General features: G+C 39.1%; 1 protein-coding gene and 1 long non-coding RNA gene across 2 annotated transcripts in view; one reads left to right on the top strand and one right to left on the bottom strand.

The window, feature by feature from the left end:
* Positions 1 to 3,620, top strand: part of LOC308069477 — a 302,542-nt gene extending 298,922 nt beyond the window's left edge. Inside the window, exon 2 of the long non-coding RNA XR_013930403.1 lies at positions 559 to 3,620. This is a non-coding gene — a long non-coding RNA (uncharacterized lncRNA). The remainder of the gene's footprint in view (positions 1 to 558) is intronic.
* PCDH15 (protocadherin related 15) overlaps positions 1 to 22,861 on the bottom strand; it is an 878,455-nt gene that overhangs the window by 593,035 nt on the left and 262,559 nt on the right. The window lies entirely within an intron of this gene.

The raw sequence follows: 22,861 nt of genomic DNA, 5'->3' as shown, positions 1-22,861 counted from the left end.
CCATTCAGCAAAGTAGGCACAATCCACTGCTAGTATATATGCTGCCATAAACAGCAAAACCGAGTTGTACAAAGAAACTCTAATCTTTAATAACCTTGATAGCAGTTATTATCCAACTAAAAACCCTGTGTCCATAGGAGAGGCAGTTCATTCATATGACATGCAGATACTGGTCTCAGCGGTAATTGCACACAGACAAGAAAAAGACAAGGTAACTCCCATGACTGAGGAAGGTTTTTTGTAACGACTACCTTCAAGGGATGATCATTTTGCCTCTCTAATCTTCACCCTGCATAACCTCACAACATCCTTACAGTCCTCCAGAGGTTCCTGCCCCTTCTTCCAAAGGCAGTAAACTCTCCTCTCCCCTCCCCCCCCAGGTTCCAGTCAAAGCTCTCTGTTCAGCAAGGCCAGTGGCATTCTCCACCACTCATCTTTCAGTGCATAAGGACAGCCTGCTCCTGTGCTTTTAAGACTTCCTTCTTGAACATCCAGCCTCCCTGGACCCCTTGGCCCTTCAGGACTGTCTCCCAAGGGACTCTGTCAACCAGGCAAAAGTTGGCCCTCTGGAAGTCCTAGGTAGTGATTCTGCTGACCCCCCTCCTTATTTCTCTGAGAATCAAAAACTCTGTCATCTCATGATCGCTATGCCCGAGATGTCCTCTGACCACACCACCCACCAGTCCTTCCCCGTCTGTTAACAGCAGGTCCAGTGGGGCATCTCCCCTGGCCGGCTCACTGCCCAGCTGTGTCAGGAAGTTATCTTCCACACGCTCCAGGAACCTCCTAGGCTGTTTCCTCTCCGCTGTGCTGTATTTCCAGAAGACAGCCGGTAGGGTGAAGTTCCCTGCAAGAACCAGGGCTAGCAATCGTGAGGCATACCACATAGTCAGAACTCACAAAGTTTATTAAGTACCTTGATCAAATACTTTCTTCTCTAGGTGAAAGGTGAAAAAAGCAACTGACTGCTATTGCTCAAGTAAATAATGAAATAAAAGACACAATGTAACACAGACTAAAGCTTTTGTCTAGACAGAAAATCAACTTTGCATTAGACTACCTCAATTCCTATGAATCCCCCCAATAACTTTATAATGTATGAAAGTACACATTATTAAAGTCTTTACATAGGCTATTTTAAAATTTATCATGTGAAACTTAGCTATAACTGACCTGGAATAATTTAATGCCTTACTGAATATACATTTTCCATACATGATGTGAAAAACCATCTGAAAGCCTAGTGTCATAAATACAAGAATGTAAAGTTTAAGTAAATCTAAAGCAACATTACATTACACCATGACTTGAAAAAATATTTATCATGAGAAATCTACACGGAAGCAAAAAAACATAACCCTTTAATCCCATACATGAGTAAAGGTTAAGACATACATTAAGAGACAACTTCTTTGTCTCATACGTACCTACTTCTGTGTAAGCATCCCCATAACAGTAAAAACACACTAAATTTGCGGGGCATGGGATCGAGACACACCAAAGAGGAAGTAAAAGGTACAGAATGGAAAACCACAGCAATGCTAATATAAAGGCATAATAACAACTACTGTGCAAGGGAAAACTTCCCTTTAAATCTTCTTAGAGCTGTTAACACATGAAAGATGAGAAAAATCCTTCCCCAGTTTAACTGTACCATAGTTAAACAGCAGAAGCAGGAACAAAATCTCCATTATAAACTTTATGTCAAGTAGCACAGATAAAAGGAGAGAAAATAATATCTCACTGTGTATACCTAATTGGAGTCTCTAGTTTTCCCAAATAACTGGCATATTTGACTTCTCCCAGCAGGCAAGTGTGTGTCAATAACACAGTATTTTAGCCTACCAAAAACTACACTGATGAAAAGAACATTGCAAAGACTTTAAAAGTGCAACAAAGGACAACCAAAAGTGTTCAGAGGTTTGTAGACTGAGTCATATAACAAAAGATTAGGACCTGGCTCCTAGCAAGGCAAAAAAGGGAGACCAAGTGGAAATCATATTGACATGAACCAAATCCTGGAGGAGAAGGGTCAGGTTAATGTGAATGCTTTTAGAAAAGGCAACTAACTGAAAAACAAGAGGTCATGTGTTGAGGTTTTAAAATGAACTAACCTACGAGCAATTCCGTATTTTTACCCAAATAGATGGCTAAACAAGGACCACAGCAACAGAAGGAAGCCACGGCCAGCACTGCTGTGAACAGCTACACACCCCTGATGGAGAGGCTGCAGCTCAGGGCTTTCTGGTTTGGAGAACAATTAAAGACAAAGCTGCTCAAGCTTCTCTACCCTAAGCTCCATCTTGCACCTCTGTATATGAAAGAATGACCTTTTGCTAGGAAGAGATAGTGGCACGTGGCCAACACTGAGAGGAAGCTTGCACTGAGGAAAGCCATACATACTATAACTACATTTCTACGGCACACAATGAGTCCATAATACAGTTATTTTATTACAGCCTAAAATAATGGTTTAGTATGTACACAAAATATTCAAGTATGCCACATTCCTATTCTCTATGATATCTGTAGAAAGGGAAAAGTAATCTATGATTCCTTATTCTTAAAACATAATGCATATGACTTTTCTGTACTGTACTGACAGCTGCATGAAGCTCTTACTCTTCCCCAGTAGCCCAATATCAGGTTCATATTTGACAATCACGTACAACACCAAGTAAGAAATATATTCAGTGCATTTCATAAAATAAGTGAAAACGAATACCCTTATCTTTACAGAGATTATGATCTTCCCCCAGTGGGATTACTGAATTGCCCTATTCTATCTTACCATTTTCACTTGCCTAGGACCTGACAAAATTTTCCCAGAAATTTTTCCATTAACAACAATGGAAATTGAGTTCAGGCCTACATTTTCTTCATGTTTTTGGAAATTCTGTGTTTTCTGAATCAATTGTTCCCAAAATGAATGAAAGCCTATTTGGATACAGGGAATAGTGTATTCTAAATGTAATGGGGTGTGGGGTGTGTGTGTGAGGGTTTTTTTTAATCAAGTGGGTTGTCACCTTGTAAATATATTTCCAGTTCAGCATACCAAGAACATCATTTTCACTCTTACCATGCCTTAGTATTGAACTAATTAGCAGTATTGCAATACCCAAATCTGATTATGAACAAAGATAAGAGACATTGCATCCATTTTTCCTGCTGTTTTCATGGTAAGACACACTACATGACAAAGTGTAAAAAACTGCTAGGTGACTTTAAAGAGGAACAGCCAACGCATCATCCCAAAGTAGACAGACAGGGAATAAAGAACTGGAATAGACATCCCAAGTTTCCCTATGCAGACCCCTGCCACTATTCACCAGTCATCAGTTAAACATCTTCTAAATTTATCAAGCTATATATTGGATCATAAGAACATTTTCTGTGCCTATGTTTTTCCCAGCCCCTCCTGAAAAGCTGTTTGCAAAAGTTCATTTCTGTGATGACCTGCATGTAATTTCCACAGTTAATGGACTATTTTATCTATTTTCAAATAACCTCTTTCACCTCTTGAAGTTGAGTTCCTATCTTACCATGGCTATCACTGCTCCAGCCAGTTTCCTACTCCCTGAACAATACTTGACTTAGTGATTATCTTTTGTAGTTTTTTTTAATAAACCCTCATGTGAGAACATACCAAGTACTTTCTGAAGCCAAATACAAAAGATCTACAGATAGACTGAAGTGTCTATGAAATGTGTTGTGCTTTGGGCATTTCCAATCACATTTACCTCCACCCACTTTGGACTTCGTTGCTCCCCTTGCTCTCTCTGGATGTACTGGGCTGATGTTTGTTTCTCTTGTATTTGCTTTGTAGATCAACACTTTCCAACACCCAAAAAATAACTTTTTTTTTTTTTTTTAAATCTGCTTTTCACTTCCTTTGAGGCTTTTCTTGCACTGAAAATGCTCTTCAGGTGGTAAGTCTTCACAGATGCCTGGAAGCTTTCCTTCCTGTTCTTAGACTGCAAGAGGCAAACAGATCTTCACCTCTGATCTAAAGAAATTTGTGTCCCCTCCACATACAAATCAATTTGATCCCTTCAGTGTAAGTCTGAATTGACTAAATGCCCACAGTTACTATGCATCCAACCCACATAAAAGGAAGACACTTCAATTTTTAGATGAAAGTAAAATGAAACAAAGGAAGAAAAAACTAAGTCCAGGAATACTTTGTTCTTCACATCCAATCTTTCTGCTTTGCTTTCTCTAGTTTAACAGAAGCAGAGGAGTTGCAGATGCAAACTACTGGAGGCTGGGATTTGGGAACTGTTATCTTTAGAGAGCCTTATTCTAAATAATTTGCTATTTCCAGTATTTCCTCTTAATTCAGGTGAAGTGGCGAAGTATAAGAACATAGTCTGTAAAGGAAATTTGTTCCAAAGAATGCTCTCAATGCAGAAAAAGACCCCAAGGAAATGTAAGAATAATGATTCAAACAGAAAATACAAGCACAAAGCATAAACACAGCAAATACAAAGCTAAAGAGCAAGTAATTGATACCAGAAATTTTAGAAGCCCCAGTGACAAACAGAACCAAATTTCTCAGAGAAAAGGAGCAGACAGTGGGGAACTAAACCTTGTAAAGTTTTCCAACAAAAAAAAAATGCACCCAGATCTTAACCACAGCGCAGACCAGACAGTGTTTATACATGCTGATCACAAGAAATCCAAATCCTACAAGGAAAGATATCTGATAAACTAAATGTGGTGGAAATAAAATGAAATTCCATGAGAAAACAACACAGGTGACAATGCACGTAGATTAGTGAACACCAAGTACACTCAAAACCTGGCATTTGGCGTATGTCCATAGCTGTGAAAGATTTATGGCTTCAGTTACAGAAAGCCACTTTTCACTGAAACTGCTCAGACATCATTTCTCCATGCCAAACTTAGAAGTACAAATACTGTTCTCCTCTGCTGCAGCTAATACAAAACCAGAAAATACCAGATGTTCTGGATAGGCTCTTCAAAACATCAGATAAAAGTATAGAAGTATGGTATACCACATATACTAGATGTATAAATGTTTAGGAATGTTTAGGAATTCGGGGTGGGGGGGTGGAATAAGAGGGAGGTAGATGAGAGGCCCCAGCAGCAAGTGGCAGAACTTCACAACTGACATAGCATAATTCTGCATTGTGAAACAGGGGTTACGGTGTCACAAGACAGGGTCCCTTCACTGAATGAAACAGCTACACAAACACTGCAGTTAATCAGTATCATGTAAAAATACAGAAAGACAGAAAAGCAGTACTGATTTGAGTATCTCACTTTGAAAGCCGCGAGGCAAGTATGAGCCACAGTACATGATGACACTTAAGCCCTAGGACAGGACACCACACTTACTGTTTTATCAGCAACTTGTCCTTCAGTACCTTGATGGACATCCACTGGTCAACATGACAGCTCATCCTACCTCAAAAACGGACTGAACACTGCTAATTGTCAGGCCATTTGTTTGACATTTATAGCCTCTTTTGTGTTCGGGGTGCAAGACATGGAGGAATCTGGGGGAATTAAATATAAATAAATCTCACCTTTTTTCTTTTTCTTTTTAGCTCAATTTTTCCACAGTCAGAGCGCATACATGGACAATGCTAGCATCAACATTTGACTCCTCACTGGAGTCCATTTACTCTATTTTACCGATTAAGTTGATTATTTAGAGTAGCCCGTGTGGAGTCTACTGAAATTGTGTGTGCTATGGATAAAGAAATCTGAGAGCATGTGGAGGTTAAGTTCCATCATGTACTGCCATCCACGGAGGATGAAGGGTGGCATATACAAGCAGCTCACCGAGAAACTGAAATCTGAAACAAAACGTTGCCACTGCCAACATATTGTAAGGGTGCTGGACCACAGCCCCACAAAATACAGCACTGAGGTATCGGCAACATTTCTTATGAAAAGTATGACAGAGGCTCTATACTCAAGATCTTTTTAATGAACCTTAAAAACAGAAGCACAATGCATTATTTTCATAATAATCACTATATGTATATTATCAATGCTGGCATGTTTCTCTCTGCCATTTGTTTTCTTGAAATTTCTTCAATAATTTCACCTCTCCAAAACTTGTGCATCCTGAATGCCAAATATTAACTTCTTTTGATCATATTAAATTAAAATACAATTACTGCAATTGTTAACCGTGAACAAGTGTTAACATGATGAATTATACGGAAAATGTTTACTGATTAGGATCTGAAATAATTTACTTAATGAATTTGAAGTCTATTTTTACTCACTTAGACTGACGATGATTTTAAATATTTTTACCTACTCTTTGGGGGGGTGGGGGGGGTGGATGGGAATAAAGGGGGCAACATACTGTGCCAAATGCAGGTTCTCTTTCAGTGAAGGTATTTCCTGACATAACACTTCTAGAGTTTCCTCTCCTTAGTTTCTCACATCTAAAATGAAATAAAACACATCTTTAAAACTTAATTTACTAGTACTATTTTTACACATGTCCTTTGTGGTACTCCACAAAACCTTTTATCATTCACCCACCTTCTGTAAGTGTGTGTGTAAGAAACTCTTGAAGTGTTTAACAAGAAAAATTAAGGTATATGTTATTCTTCAACTAATCACAGTATTATTTCTATTTGAGGCCTAGCTTTCCCGTACTTCCCCCTAACATAAGATTGTTTAGCTATGCAAAATGTTTTAGTAACACATTCAGTCTAGAACTGTTTTCCTTCAAGATCTGCTTGCAAACATTTTTTTCTTTGCACATTTCCAAGGCAGATCTGGTTATTGGGATGGTAAGCAGAAAAGGGACAGAGTATATCAATTCTATCGAAAAATTTTAAGTAAATGCATTTGGAAGAAAAATCTTACAATTAAACTGAAAATTATACAATCGCTAAATTACCTTTTTATCCATCTGTGTACTGGACTATAGAAGCTACTTGGAGTAATCAGGATGTGCTAGTACCAGTTTCCTTTTGAAACATCCTAACAACTGTATTCAATATTTCCATCTCTCTGTGAATATTTCATAGACAGGAATGCGGAACAGAGGCACTTTGGGGTCTGGTTCTGAAAGCAACTCTTGATTTCTCCCACTTGCAGCAGGGTCCCTCCACATCAGGGGAAGTACCTATCTGACCCTCACAGTGATGCTGTCACAAAGTTGCAAATTCTAGGTGATCAAATGCAGAGGTGTCCCTAACTGTTCATCTGCATTTAACATTCAATCTTCTCCTGGCTTGTGTGGCCAAAGCCTTGGCAGTACATTCAAACATCCATCTTCAAAAAGAATCCAGAAGTAGCCTTTTCTTGCTCTCGACAGTGTGAATAATGTCTTTTTTAACTCCCTCTGGCTTTTCCTCTTACAAATATTTTCTTTCAGCCTGTGTCTATACCACCCTTGGAACACCTGAGCTGACAGAAATCTAAGCTACATCCACACACGTTTCATCCTGAATAGCTAAAGCACACAGCAAACCTAGTGTAGGTACATTACGTTCAGATTTGCTGTAGCACATGGCTGTACATGGGGGTACACAGGTCTAAAGATCAAGGATCCACAGTCTCTGAATTACATCCCTGTTCACAGCACAGGCAAACAATGATCATACTGGGGAAGCAAGGGCTACGCTGTCTGGATTTGTGGATAACTACCTGCTCTCTATTTTGTTGTGTATTCTGAGATTCAAATACATCTGTGGTCCACTGTGGCAAATTTTCATCATCACAGCAGTTATATCTTTATGTGTAATTCTATCAATTCTCATGCCAGCAACAGTCTATCATATTACAAAAGCTGTGTTGGGAGGTTATCCATCTCGCTGCTCAGAGACGATCAGTCTAAACCACACGCAGTTCGTGCAAGACAATACAAAAGATGAGTCAGAAACGAGCTATTCTCTTCAAAACAGTAACTCTGTTTTCATAGCAGTTTTAATGAGTATTATCTGATATATGGCTGGTATCTCTTCCCAATAACAGAAATCAGAGGTCTCTTCTCCCCCCAATTCTCCTCCTCTTTCCAGCTATTATGTGAAATCCTCTTCCCCCACCAACTTCACATGTACAAAGACCTCCTTGAAAGGAATAAAACCAAAAAGCAACTGCTGGTTGTGTTTTCAAAAGCTCGGAGTCTAATTTCTACAGTCTCAAGATCTACAACTGCAACCAGCTTTCTGAACCCAGTCATACAAAGGGACATTTTAAAAACACCTTGTTTCTGAAGGTTTTCAAAAAGCTTTCTGAAGGTTTCCTTGCAGAAATGCGCTGGGTTTTCTAGTTAGTGTGCTGCTCCCTCCTAAGTCACGCTCATCTGAAAAGCCACTTTTCTTAAGAGTCTCCTGGCTTTTTATTTAGTGCTCTTGATCCTAAGGGAGAGCTCTGCAAACAATAGCAATGATAAGGTTATAAAGAGCCATTCAATTGTTAAGCCATTTTAGGCATCTGGAACAACAGCTGCCTATATATGTTTTCACAGTGGAGATTTTACTTATCACTTTATGCAACACAGAAGCTTTTTCATGCAATTCTAATCACTTAAATACAACTCCAATTTCCTTCTATCATGCTCAAACCTGCCTTATTACCTACAGACCACGCAAATTTCATGTATCTTTCACCTGGCACAAAGGTAACAAACCTCCCTGTTTATATTATGCATACAAAAACCCACTCCGTGGGTTCTCCTCTGGAGTAGCTCTCCAGGCACTATCAACCTGAACTGTACGTTTAGATGCGATTTAACTCTACTGACGCTTCTTTTCATCTCTTTCTTTGGTTCTAGCGGTCACGTACCTCTCATTTCCAATACAGTTCCCTTGTCACTGTAGAACACACAGACAGCTTTGAAAAGCTAAAACTAAGGCTTGACTCTAACTTCATCACAAAAGAAGGTGTTATTACCATTGCAAGACTGTTAGCTTTGATGCTTTTCTCCTACCATAAAGGCCATCTTTCTTCAAAACTGAGCAAAAGTGACAGTCGACAGGTCTAAAGCTGCCAAAATTTGCCTCTATTTTTTGTGACACTGTGTAATGTTTAAAAGACATATTATTAAAGAAAGATAGATAGAGGGGAGGCTGAAACAAAGGCTGGTCACTCAAAGAAAGAAGCAGGGTTAGTATCAGACACCAGTAACAGCTCTGGCTAGGCAATTTCTGAAACAACCTCACTACAAGAAATAACCTAACAGAAAGCAACATCATAAAAAAGTTCTTCTGTTTTCCTCTGCTGTTTTTCTTGTCTTTAAGAGTTCAACACCAATCCAATTCTAAGTATTATCAGCTTCTTGAAGGACTAAAAATTATCAGACAAGATAAAATCCACATATGCATGTACACTTCCACCGATCCACACTGACGCTTACAGAATTTTTCAGTTAGTGAACAAAATGTCAACAGTTATGTTCTACTCTTGATAGTATGGATTATAGGACCTATCTGCCCTGTAGTTTTTCAGAGCCTTAAGGAATGACATTTTCTTTGAATAAAATAAAAAAAAATAAAAAAGGCTATTTATTTCAAATCTCAATCTTACAAGCTTTTACTATGAAATACAGGCTATAAAAGTAGTGGCTCATGAAATAATAGAATGAAAAAAATCTTTTATCAAGAGCTAGATAGTTTGCTGATAAACTGTCTCATGTAACCCAAATGCTGGAACCTCCCTATGGTCTCTCAGCCCTGCTAACAGCCAGAACCCGTTCTGCTCTCGGCACTCCTCCTCCAGGCTCTGCACTTCCCACATGTGACACAAATGGAGAGCAATAATGTATGCTGACTACAGAGGAACAATAACAACAGCGGTGTTTGTAATTTCACTGGTAACCTTAGGTGGTAATCACAAGTGACTGTATGTAAGAAATATGTTCAATCTAGAGAATATGAAAAGGTATGTATGAAGTATATGTTTTCATCACCATTTCCTGAGGGGTTGACAGGATGGCAGCAAAGGCAATGCCAGAGGAACCTAATGTAACTTGCCTGCAGGAGATCAAACACAGGCTTTCACATTTTTGTTTAGGTTGATGTTTCTCATCTATACTCTAGTCTTCAGTGCAGAGACACCTAAACACTGTAGTTATTACATGCCGTTCACATTTGACAATTTCTTTTATACCTCTGAAGGTAATAAATTTCAAACAATAAAATCTTAATTTTAGATACTCTGAATTTGTCAGGGAACCAAACGTATGAGAATACCTGTATTTTCCTCATGAACTGGGTGTATATAATACTACCTTGAAAGTAGATTCTGAACCTGGAATCTCCCGATTAAAAAAAAAAACAAAAACAACTCCTCAAGGAGGACATTAATTAAACCTGCTTTTGTATTAATCAGATTTTGTCAGGTGGGCTTTCCTCAGTAATTTTCTTTCACAAGTGTAGTAATGACAGCACCTCAAAAAGAGGGCAAATGGCACTAACTGTCCAAAGATGCCATGAGACACAAACTTCCAGCAAACTTACAAGATCATAAATGTGAGAACAAGTTCTTCAATAATCAACATATCTAGTCTCACTTAAAAACACGTAATCACAGAATTAAGATAGGAAAGATTATTTTAAGTAATACTGTCGTACTAAATAATATAATGACCACAATATGCTGTATGTGGTTCTGTGCACACACAGCAAGACATAGGAAATGTAACTTCTTTGCTATGCTTGCTGATTAAAAGTTTAAAGGCTGTTATTGGAGTGGGGGGTTGGAAAGAAAGATTTGCCATAAAATAGGAACTGCAAGATGACTGGGATTAGCCATAGAATGCATGCTTTCTCCCCCTGTTTATAACATTTCCAGTTATACTCCTGAAGCTTGATACTATAGGTAAACAAAGCTATAAAATATTAACTACATTCATTACGGCACACCAAAGAATGTTTCGTATGACAGGACAACAAAGCAAACAGAAATAAAGCTTCCCCTTTAAAATGCAACAGATGCTGTGTGCTACTGAAACAGACCTACATGAAAATTTCATGCTGGGAAACAGCTGGCTAAAATTCCATGGTTGTCATCTTTTGTGTAAGTTTGGCTCAACCAACAGATCAGAAATGCACTCGAAGGTACCTATACTGTAGGTGTTAATTCTTCACATTCAACTTAAAAAGCTTCAAATGGATGCACCTAGCTGAAGAAAAAATATGCAAAAATCAATGCTCAGTACTATCTCTTACAAGCCTTTCCCTATTTTAAAGCAAACCAAATCAAGCCATGCAAATCAGAAGTTGGAATAGTATTGCCAAAAGGTCATCTTGCAGAAACACAGGCGATATACAGCTGAAATGCGGAGTCTGGATGCTATGATAAAGATTGAGACCAGGAAGCATACTCTGGAAAGTATTTTCACAAAGCATATCGCCAATATACAGCTAACATGACCCAGTCTTGACAAAAGTTGTTAAACAAAGCATAACACTAAATCAATAAAAAATAAAAACTGCCCTGAAATGAACAAATTGTACAAGCAGTCTTTCTCCTCCTTCACTGGTTTTCTTGGGAAGCCTATTCAGAGAATTAAATGTTCACAGGTGCCAGCACTCACCTGCAGTCACTACTGCACTAAAGGGATCTATTACAGCATTTCCATGGACTGAGAACAGTAGGTATTGCTGTTATTTCAGAGTCTGTACTGAGTGTACTCTATGGTTTGTTTCATTTTGAACAGAATTGCTAAAATACAGTATTTCTATTTTCAATTAGATCAGTAAATACTCACTGACACCTGTGATTAACTTTAGGAATAAATACCTGAAGTACATGTTATTACAGATGTTTTCTTCTATATCAAAAGGAAAAACAGAATTCATTGAGGTAAATTCTATGCAGGTACACACAAAGGCCACAATGTTTAGAGATGACCTTCGTAACAGACGAAAAAGCAAGATATCTGGAGTCTGTTGCTAGTCCTGACAGATGAGGATTCAGGCAGCAATCTAATTTAATCCCTGATTGCCTGCCCAAAAGTTAGGAAGTTTTATGTATGTTTGGTAAAATACTAGTGCTATCTGCCCCAGCAAAGCACATGTAAAGTCACCTGAAGCACTACCTGGAAGGTACACAGAAGTGCCCAGTTTCAAAATACTGCAACTTGCCAGGAACGAGGAAGAAAAACACTATGATAAATATGACACTTGTAAAAGACCTCATTAAAGGTCAGGTTCACAGAAGTATGTAGCAGTAGGAAGGTAAACACAAAACTGACTTCTTGAAAAGTCTTGGCTAGGCAGTGGCCACACATGCCTGTGTTTCATAAACACTTTATTTTACTACAAACTCCTTTCATTGACTTTGGATATACCACGTCCCATGGCTTGGGACACATCAGTTGTGACAGAGCTAAACAGCTCAGCACTCACATACAAGCCCTCCAGAAGCAAAAACTGAGATCCTTGTGAGTCTCCTTGAGGTGATTGTGTAGCACTACAACCAGTTTCTACAGAAATTGTAGTAATATTTTGTATTTTAAGACTTGGGTTCAGTTTCATGTTTTCCATGAGGGCACAAACTCCCATTCCCTTGTCAGTGAAGCCACTTCCAGTGTTCCATTTTGACGATGTCCTTACGACTGCAAAGCAAAATCTTCTTCTAAGGAAAGAAAAAGGCAATAAAGAGGGAACACGGGTTTAAAGCAAATACACAGAATTGCCTTCATTTTGGCTAGAGGCAGGCTTCATAACAGCAGGTATTTTGTTGTCAGAGATTTTACCCAAAAGCAATCTTTTCTGTTGTGGTTTAAACTCGCCCAGCAACCAAGCACAACACGGCTGCTCACTCACTCACCCCTCACCCAGAGGGATGAGGAAGACAATTGGAAAGGAATGTAAAACTCAAGGGTTGAGATAAGAACAATTTAATAGGTAAAGCAAAAGTCGCACATGCATGCAAGCAAAGCATAACAAGAGTTCATTCAGTACTTCCCATGGGCAGGCAGGTGTTCAGCCATTCCCAGGACAGCAGGGCTCCATTGTGCAGAACGGATACTAGGGAAGACAAACGCCACAATGCCAGATGTTACCCCCTTCCTTCTTCTTCCCCCAGTTTGTAAACTCAGCATGATGTTCTACAGTATGGATTATCCCCTTGGATAGTTCAGGCCAGCTGTCCTAGCTGTGTCCCCTCCCCATTTCCCGTGCCCCTCCAGCCTTCTCACTGGCTGGGCCTGAAAAACTGAAAAGTTCTTGACTTAGTATAAAAATGTAGTATAAATTGACTTAGCATACCCAGCAACAACTAAAAACATCAGTGTGCTATCAACATTGTTCTCACATCAAATCCAAAACACAGCACTGCACCAGCCACCAAGAAGAATATTAACTCTGTCCCAGCTGAAACCAGGACATCTGTTTTGCTGTATGAAGAAAAACTTTGCAAAATAGGTATTCTGTTAAAAAAAAAAAACAACAAAACACTCTTAAAAAATCAGAACCTTTAAGAGTGAGTGATTCAAACACGGTAACAGTCAAAGCTGTATTGTCCTTCAGATGTCTACTTGAAATTTTTCCAACAGCTTTCATATCTTCCCAATATTTAAGATGAAAGAAAAAAAATAAGTTCTTCTTACACTGACAGGGAAAGAGAATACCTCCTGAACTACTCCATCAATAATAAAGTGGGTGTGACAACCTTCCCATCCCCTTATATTCGCCACTTTTTCTTGCAATGCAGCTTTTTTTTCCCCACTCGGGTTTCTTTTTTGGCTAGATAAACACTTTGTTGTGAAACAAAAAATATTACTAGAAAGGGTATGTCTCCTAAGCTTAATAAATGCAACCTCAAAGGTGAAAACTGCATTTGTTACAGAGATTTCAACTTCCCAAATACAAACCTGTTAATAAATGCATGCATTTCAAAGAGAACCAAGCAAAAAGGATGACTGCAAGAAGTCAACATCTGACAAGAAATCCAGTTTTCAATATACTTTTTGCAATCACTTCATTTTAATCAGCCAGTACCTATTTTGCAGAAGGAAAGAAAGAAAACTCCACTGAAATACCAACCTTTAACAAGTGCTGTTAAAGTAACTTTCTAGTAATGTACTTCAATGTTATTTTTATTGGTTACACACTTTAAAAAAGAATTCTCCAAACAGCAATCCAACTTTGAGAAAGAATTACACAAACATACAGGTAGCTTAAAGAAAAATTATAAATTGCAAACTGTATTGTAGGTCCTGACACAAGCCTGCATAGCAGAATTCCTCTTAAATACATCATGGTGTTTTCTTTTCCTTTCATCACAAGTTCCCAAGTAGTCCTGTTAATTTCCCAGATGTGTTTTTAAAAACTACACACTTATCTGAACTTAGTGGTCCTGAACAGAAAAGATTTATCTCTGTCCAAAATACTAGGCGAGTCTTTCCAGCAACAACTGCAGGCCTAAACACAGCATGATTTTATCCAACATTGTCAGTTTTTAACTAATTATACTGTAGAGCCTTGTTACTATTAAACTACTCAACCAATTTTAAGTAACATAAACGTTAAAAATAAATAATCACTGGATTTCAAATTCACAGATGATTTTGTATTTTCGCACGGAGCAGGCACTTCCAATTTTATGAACTGCATTTATTATTCCCAAGTATGTGAAAACAGGACTCCCCCCCTCCCCTCGCCCAACCCGTTGATAATTCATAAACGTGAATTCAGGTTCTCCCTTGAGTCTCCTTATGTTGTACAACAGTACTGGCAAGGCAACTCTTTAGTTCCCTCCTTTGTCTACAGAATAATCGATAGAAGATTCCTGGAGGGAAACACTGTGAAGAAAAGGCATACTTTTATAAGACCTCATTAAAGCTGGCTGTGCTACTACAAGAGGTTTCTCATGAAGGGAAGGAAAAGAAGTATTATTGCTCCCTATCTGCAAAGGCAAAATGTAACCTTACAAGGGTACGTAACAAAAGAAATAATGCAGATATTTTTAATTTTACCTGTTAATATCCGATGTTTAAACTACTCAGGTAATTTGTCTCCCTTCCTAAGTACTCCTAAAAATACCACACACTTTTAACAAAATATTTAAGTTATATTCAGAAACATCTCTGCTTCTTTAAGCTTTTCTTTATATACCACAGGCACAGAAAGGCTGGGCTGGCAGAGTATTAAGCAAATGGGCAAAGGAAAAAGAAAGAGGCAGTGCTCCTCAGCAGACAAGCGGTCCTTGGCTCTGCAGAATGCCTTGGCCCCACATGCCAATTCACAGACTGGCAATGCAAATCCTGATTCAGATCCTACTAAATGATTATGAACGACCTGTCTGGGTCTATACTTAAATAAAAATAACAACTGAAAATGAAAGATACCATGATGATGAGAGGTACATCACCACGCAGCCCAGACAGTGCTGTGTCCAACGCAACCGTCCACTTGCAGTCAGAGAGAGGTAGACAGTACCTTCTATCCACCAAGCATGAAGTCTTTGATAAGAAGCCTAACTTTTTTCATGGCCTTCTACTATGCTATTCTTCAGCACAAGTACAAGTACATTTTTCTTTATTTTCTCCTTCACTTACGATGTCCCTCTTCTGATCCTGTGGGGATATAGCTCTGCTAGTACATTTTCATTTACTGTGCCCAGGTCAAGGACTGCTGAGACAACAGTATTTTATAAAAAAGCATTACTCTATTTGCCATTGCTAAAAGGTCAAGCACACAAAGTGTACACACATCTAGCTTTTGAAGGGACCACAGCTTCTTGAACATCAATATTACTGCTTAAAAAAATGCTGTACTTCCTGCACTTTGAAGAACCAAGACTGGAAGAAATTAGCAGAAATGTTTTTCCCTCATAGTGTAACTGCTGCTTTTGACAGCACACTGCCTAGAACTGGCACTGAGACATCCTCTAAGATGGGTCAGGCTCTGATCCCACAGTAACAGCTGTGCACAGGCTCTGCTACACCACAGTTGAGACCTGCAGGACAAGGTAAACACTTAAAGCAGCTCCAATTCAATGTTGCCGGTTCGCCCTGGGGCCAGAACCATGATGTCCTCAGGCCCGCCCATCACGGAAAGAGCAGACTCCTGCTGTGACCAAGCTAAGCCACCATCACTGCCTTGTAACAGCTGCACTACAACAGAACTATATCTATCAATTTGACGCATATGAGGAAGAGTGAATTTGGGAGGCTTAACTAGCATCAGATACAGCACTGTGGGGACAGAGGGAAGGATGGGGGATGTTCATTAGTAGTGTTTGCAACCTGTAAAGATGAGATTGCTCTCTAGTTGCCTATTCACTCCCCAGCACATAAAGGTTCACCTGTAAAAAAAGCTACAGGATGGGTCAAGCATTAGGAATAAAAGTTGTGCCATAAGGGTATGCTACCCTTCCCCCCAGCCCTAATTAACAAGATTTGGCTGGTCTCAAGTGTGAGCTACTCCTGTCCCCAAGGAGAATGTGATCATGAACTTTACATTTGTACAGCCATCATTTCTGCCAGCCAAAACATTCAGAAAACAGAGCTCAACTCACTGCCAAATAAATCATAGAACACTGAGGAAGTGTGTCAAAACAAACAGACAAGCAAACAAAAACACAGACCTTTGAAAACAAAGCAGAACATGTTCTTCAAAATCACATGAACCACATACAAGCTCTGTGAAGAAACTACTACGGTATCTATGTGAAGCAAGTATAAAATGAAGCTGATTTTACTTAAGCATTTTTAAATGCACTTGAATTCAACTTTATCATCACAGTGTCTTGATGAACTTAACAATAACTTCCATACAGTTTACTTTCTTACAGTTTACATCACTGTCAAAACTCCTACTGATATTTTCTTCATGCAGTACATTACTGTCAAAACTCCTACTTGGATTTTCTTCATGCAGTATTTTATTCTGCTAGTCAATTACTAACTTCTTGATGTATGGAAACATAGCTTGTATTAGGTTTTTGTGTTAAAAAGGATATTTTTTACTATAATAATTTTTATTTTGTAAGAACAGTGCCTAAAAAAAGACAGCAAGACAAGAAAAAAAGTCCTCAAGGACACTAAAAAGCATTGTGGTCAACAAGGTGAGAGTAGGGAAAAACAATGCTCCAGGCTGACATGTTGTCAGTACTAATGGGGGTCAGCACTGAAGGAAGACCCAACTCTCATACTTCAGTTCCTCCCTGAAGCTGGCTGCACTGCTCCACAGCCATGTAGCTATATCAAGCTAGACACTGACTCTTTAGATTCATTAAATGACAGTGACGAGATGCTGGGGAAGAATGCACCCCACAAAGTGAAATATGAAGATTACAATTAATATATGATTTTTTTCTTGACATTATCTGCAATTATTTCAAATGTCTTTCAAAAGTCATCATGGATGTCAAACATCCTTGTCTGCCTTTTGGAAAGTAATTAGGCTGGTGTCTTATGAAAGCAACATATTGTGATACACTGCTAAATGTACAGCTCCACAACGGTGAGCAGTCTACAATGTCTTACAGATCTGCCCTGCTTAGTACGAATTATTTTCTGTGCTTTAAATAAAAAAAAATTGTGTAGGTTTTCCAGCTCATTAGTAAATTGGATTTTCATAAACATCCTTAATTGTAAGCATTTCTGTATTCCCTTTGCGTTTCAGTATCCCCTCACAATTCAACTATGTTTATCAAACCCGTACACACAAATGAGAATATGTATGCTGTTAATGCCTATGATTATCTGTTATAGGCACACAGCTCTGATGCAGCAGCCACATTCACTAAAAGGTTATGCTAGGAGGGAAAAAAAAAAACGAAACCAACAACATAAACACACAAACAAAAAAAGAAAAGGAAAAGAAAAACAAAGAAGGAAAACCAGCCCGAGAATAACAGGTTGCAACCACAGTAAAATGAATTTTAAAAAAGAAAAATACCACCTAATAATTCTGTTTATTGACTTCAATTACAGGAAGGTTAAGAGAGCCCCTGAAATCTTCTAGATGTGTGAAGCATTCTAAATACCAAGATGATCAAAAAGACATCTGTGCCAGGTGGTTTGCCACAGTTCATTTTAGCCAACATTCTTCTAGAAACACTAAGACATGATGACCCTGATAGCGTTATACCCAGGAGATATCAGTGAACCATAGTTTACTTGTGCAATAGAGGTAGCTTGGTAGAAAACACGGTACTGTGGAGGATTCTGCAGAGGCTATGAGAACAAGCAGGGTGTAAGAATTCAAGCCATGCACCCTCTGACAGCTTAAAACAAAATCCTCCAGTCAACTACATTTTGTTTTCATAGAGAAAGATTTGAAAGTGTCACTTCAAGTTGGATACATACAAGGCAAAAGATGTCCTGTTCACGACAAGTTCCTTCTCAGTTCAGACAAAAATATTGCATCATCCTCTTCCCAGAGGAGCAAGCCAGTCAAAAGCTTACTAGACAGATTCCTTGGGAATCTCCAGCTCTGGGATGGCAGCAAGCCTTCACAGCAGATATGTCACCTTCCCTGCTATAAAAGGCAGGGCAAAAGAAGATGAAACAAAACAAAACAACAAAACTCCTGTCTCAAGTCAACCATATGTGCTAAAACAGTTTCTTGAAGCCCACAGATGTCCTAAGCGGTGGCAGGAAGCTCTCTTCTGCCCAATGCACTGCAGAGAAGGAATAAAAGTGCTGAGAAAAGGTGTTCAGGAGCTGTTTTCTCTCAGGTGATTCAATGTATTCCCATACTGCATGAGAGGTGTAATGGTCCTTGCTCATAGAGGCAGGCAGAGCTCACAGGTTTTCCTTAACAGAGGGCACAGCCCTTCCCTGGGGCTCTGCACAGGGGCTCTTTCTGGCAGAGGGTAGTAACTTCCAACTCCAAATTCCTGCTCATACTGTTAAAAAATACTTTATGTTGTTTTGTTGTAAATAAGTATATTTTCCTTCATTCTCCTGAAAAGCATTTGTTACTGACAGCAACAACCAAATGCTGGAAGACAAGAATTAGCTTTCATAAGTGACTCTTGTTAGCAAGAATTTAATTATTTGTATTGTAAACACTCAAAAGCAGGCAAACAGCCACCTCTGAAATCACAGACACTTCATGGAGCTAAAGAGAGCAAATGCAGGTTGGTTCACTCATAGAAGGGAAAACTTGTTACAGATCTGCATCCCTCTTTTGGACAAATGAAAAAGGAGGGAAGCAATTTAAAGAGACAAGTATAAAAATATCACTGAATTGTATGTGATATATTTCAAGGCTCAGTCAAATCTCTTTTCACTTAGTATAAAATACCATAGAGAAATTCTCATATTCTTAAAATGAAAAACTCAAGTGTTATCATGTTCTTGATCATCTGTGACATTCAAAAATGCTGCCTGAGATCCCATCAAAAGTTTCTTTACCTTCTATTCTTTCAAAAGTGCATTTTAACATTTAGTGGCAGCTTTATGAATCTGAAAATTTTATCATTTTTAGGAGGCAAGCTATTTTGAAATAGAAATTCCAAACACACTCTGGGGATAATTTCAAATGTGCGCTACAAGTTTAAATTTGTGAAGCAAATATTGTTTATTTCCCCCCTCAGGAAACTGTAATTTAGCAAAACCCTCTTTAACTAGGATCTTACAAGTTAGTATGTACTGAGATGGTCATTAATTTTCTATACTGTGTGCTAACAGATCACACTGATCACTGACAAAACTGAGAGTAAATTTAACAGGCTTTCAGCTGGAGCAGAGAACCCCATTCAGTAATACTCAATACTACCACGGTTACAGTCTGCAGTGAGTTCAGGTGGCAAGGTTTTTGTAGCAGAGAGGACTACAGAAGTGGTTTATGCGAGAATCTGCTAGAAGCTTCCCCCATGTCCAATGGAGCCAATGCCAGCTGGCTTCAAGAAGGATCCGTGGGCTGGCCAAGGCTGAGCCCATCAGCAACAGTGGTAGCGCCTCTGGGATAGCACATTTAATATGGGAAATAAAATTGGCGCAACAATTGTAGCAGTGAGAGAGGAGCAAGAGTATGTGAGAGCAGCAACTCTTCAGACACCAAGGACAGTGAAGGAGGAGGAGGAGGAGGTGCTCCAGGCACCAAAGCAGAGGTTCCCCTACAGCCTGCGGTGAAGCCCATGGTGAGGCACGCTGCCCCTGCAGCCCATGGAAGTCAACGGTAGAGCAGATCTCCACCTGCAGCCCATGGAGGACCCCATGCCAGAGCAGGAGGATGCCTGAAGGAGGCTGTGACCTGTGGGAAGCCTGCACTGGAGCAGGTTTGCTGTCAGGACTTGTGGACCTGTGGAGAGAAGAGCCCAGGCAGAAACAGGTTTGCTGGCAGGACTTTTGACCCAGCAGTGGGTCCACACTAAACCAGTCTGTTCCTGAAGGACTGCACCCTGTGGAAGGGACCCACACTGGAGCAGTGTGTGAAGAACTGCAGCCCATGGGAAGGACTCATGTTGGAAACGTACACGGAGAACTGTCTCCCATGGGACAGTTTTCCTCAAGCTGTCTGTTTTGCCCATGACAGTAACAATGGAGTGATCTCCCTGTCCTCATCTTGACCCATGAGCCTTTTGTTATATTTCCTCTCTCCTGTCTCGTTGAGGAGGGGAGTGATAGTGGCATTAAGCCAGGGTCAAACCACCACACAGTCCCTGTTTTCTAGTTTAAAATGGCTGTGCTGCTCCAAACCACAGAAGGAAACATCATCACTCAGCACCTCCTCCACAGTCCAGCTCTGCCATGGCAGGCACTTTCACACAGTGCCACCACAAATCAAGTTTCTTCAGAAAGGTCTTTGCTACCTAACCAAGATTGACCTCTAGGAAGAACCGGAACAGGCTTGTATTTTCACGAGAATGGGAGTGCCATGATATGCAAACAGAAACATTTCAGAATCGCACATGAATGTGGAAGGCAAAAATTCACAACAGCTACTCATCTGACAGCCTTTGGATCATTTCTCCGTGAAAGTCAACTCCAAATCAACCAAGCTGGTTATGCTGGCACAAAATGTGTATCTGTAATTCAATGAATCCTCATTTTTTAATTTGTAAATAAACCCTTATTACTTTTGAAATAGTATTTCTTTCTCAAGATAGTCACATTTTGTGGGAGTGAAATCTAAAAATACAGTAAAAGAAATAATTTATTTGTAAAAATTAGATTGCTCACTTAATGGAAAAGTCAAAAGACAAAATTTAGAGAATCTTAAACACACAAAGCTTCTTGCATATGTAAGGTGAAGTGAAATATATTACTTGACACTGGAGGACATCCTTAACAGTATTGTGTTTCAGAAGTGCCCAGCACATTGCAGTAACAGACCCAGCTTTAATACGGTGCACACAAATGTAACAAATCATACCTGTTCCCTTATAAGACTGCTGTATCTTGCCATGAGTGCAGAGAATGTATCGGGCTGTTGAGAAAAATTTAATGAAAGGATTGTTACGGAGAAAAGGAGGTTGAAAGCAGAGAAGAGTGTCTATCTTAGGTCTCAGAATGTATTTCTTGGCTTTTTCAAGGATGTCTGCACATTTTATCAGTGCTTTAAGAAACAGTACCTAACTTGCTTGGAAAAAAAAACCCCTATCTGTCTCTGGTAGTAAATACTTGGCAGGTTTCAAACTGCTTTTGGAAGTTTGTCTAAGTGAGGTTGTCAGGAACAAAAGGCTTCAGTAAAAGCTCAGCAGCTTTAAAAGAGCAATGTAATTACTTGGCATTTGCAAGGCCTTACTTGTTGTATAGGATCAACACCGAAATCATACTGACTTCATTCGATTCTAATACCCTTCGTCATGAAGTAGTACTTATGATACAATCACTGTGCTAAACTTGCACAGAGCTTTCCTAAAACCACCTTTCAAGTAAAAGCTCGTCTTTTTTTTTTGTTGTTGCTACTGCTTATTAAAGCTTTGATAACATTTTCTGCACTAGAATGTAATAGCACAGCTTCATACTTTAACGTATCTAAATTAATACATTTCAAGGTCAAGTACCAAACAAGCTACAATACACACAAAAAATCCCACTGTATTTAGACATAGTGATGACTTATGCACACCTGCAAAAGGAACTCACACTGTGCAGCTATCTAAGCACCTGCCTGAAAATAATTCATAAGAAAAAAAGTCAGCTGTACAAAAAGATCTTACCACTTTGCTTTATGGAGGCATAAGCTGAACAACATCAGGAAGCAGCTGTGAAACGCAACTGGAGATTTGTATGTAAACCAGTGAACCATCTTTACATTTTGTTCCTCTAGGAAATGTTTAGAAGTTCCAAGTGGCCAAATGCAGGATCAGGAACCCCGCTGACACCCCTAATGGAAACCACCTTGGGTCCATGTCACACCGGGGTAGTGGAGAGTGCTCATTGCTTGACAGGAACAGATCTCTGCTGCCTTTAAAACAGTAGAAGGTGACTCCTCTAAAATACTGTATTGAACTTCATTACATGAATAATTGAAACTAGTAACTTTCAAGCAATGCTACTTTGTAAATCTAACTAACTTCAGAAGAATAGTATTCATTTCTGATTAAATGGCAAGGTTTTCACAATTTTAACTTCAGCATCATGAGTTTGCTCCCGTTCCCATTTTAAGTCAGTTTTACAACACCCACTGACTTCAGCAAGAATAGAATTAGATCCTAACATATTTGCATGTCAGATCTCTTTTCTTGTTGTTACAGTGCTTTCATCCATGACATCTGCAATTTAATGGTACATTTTCTATGAAAAAGCAATGCTTCATTTCTTTGACAGGTAGCAGCAATGTAATAACACTGGCCAAAACATGGGAGATTCATACCGAAAAAACCCACCTTCAAACCCCATGCTTGCACTACTGAAACTCCGTAAGGATTTTGATGATAATGAGAAAAATAGTCTGCACAGGTTTTTAACAAATTTCAAATAAATAAAAGACTCAAAATCGTACTGGACGAA

This window comes from Falco punctatus, assembly GCF_963210335.1.
Source record: "Falco punctatus genome assembly, chromosome: 9".
In the NCBI taxonomy this organism is placed as follows: domain Eukaryota; kingdom Metazoa; phylum Chordata; class Aves; order Falconiformes; family Falconidae; genus Falco; species Falco punctatus.
Note: the sequence above shows the minus strand (reverse complement) of the source record. Positions and strands in the feature narration are given on the sequence as shown.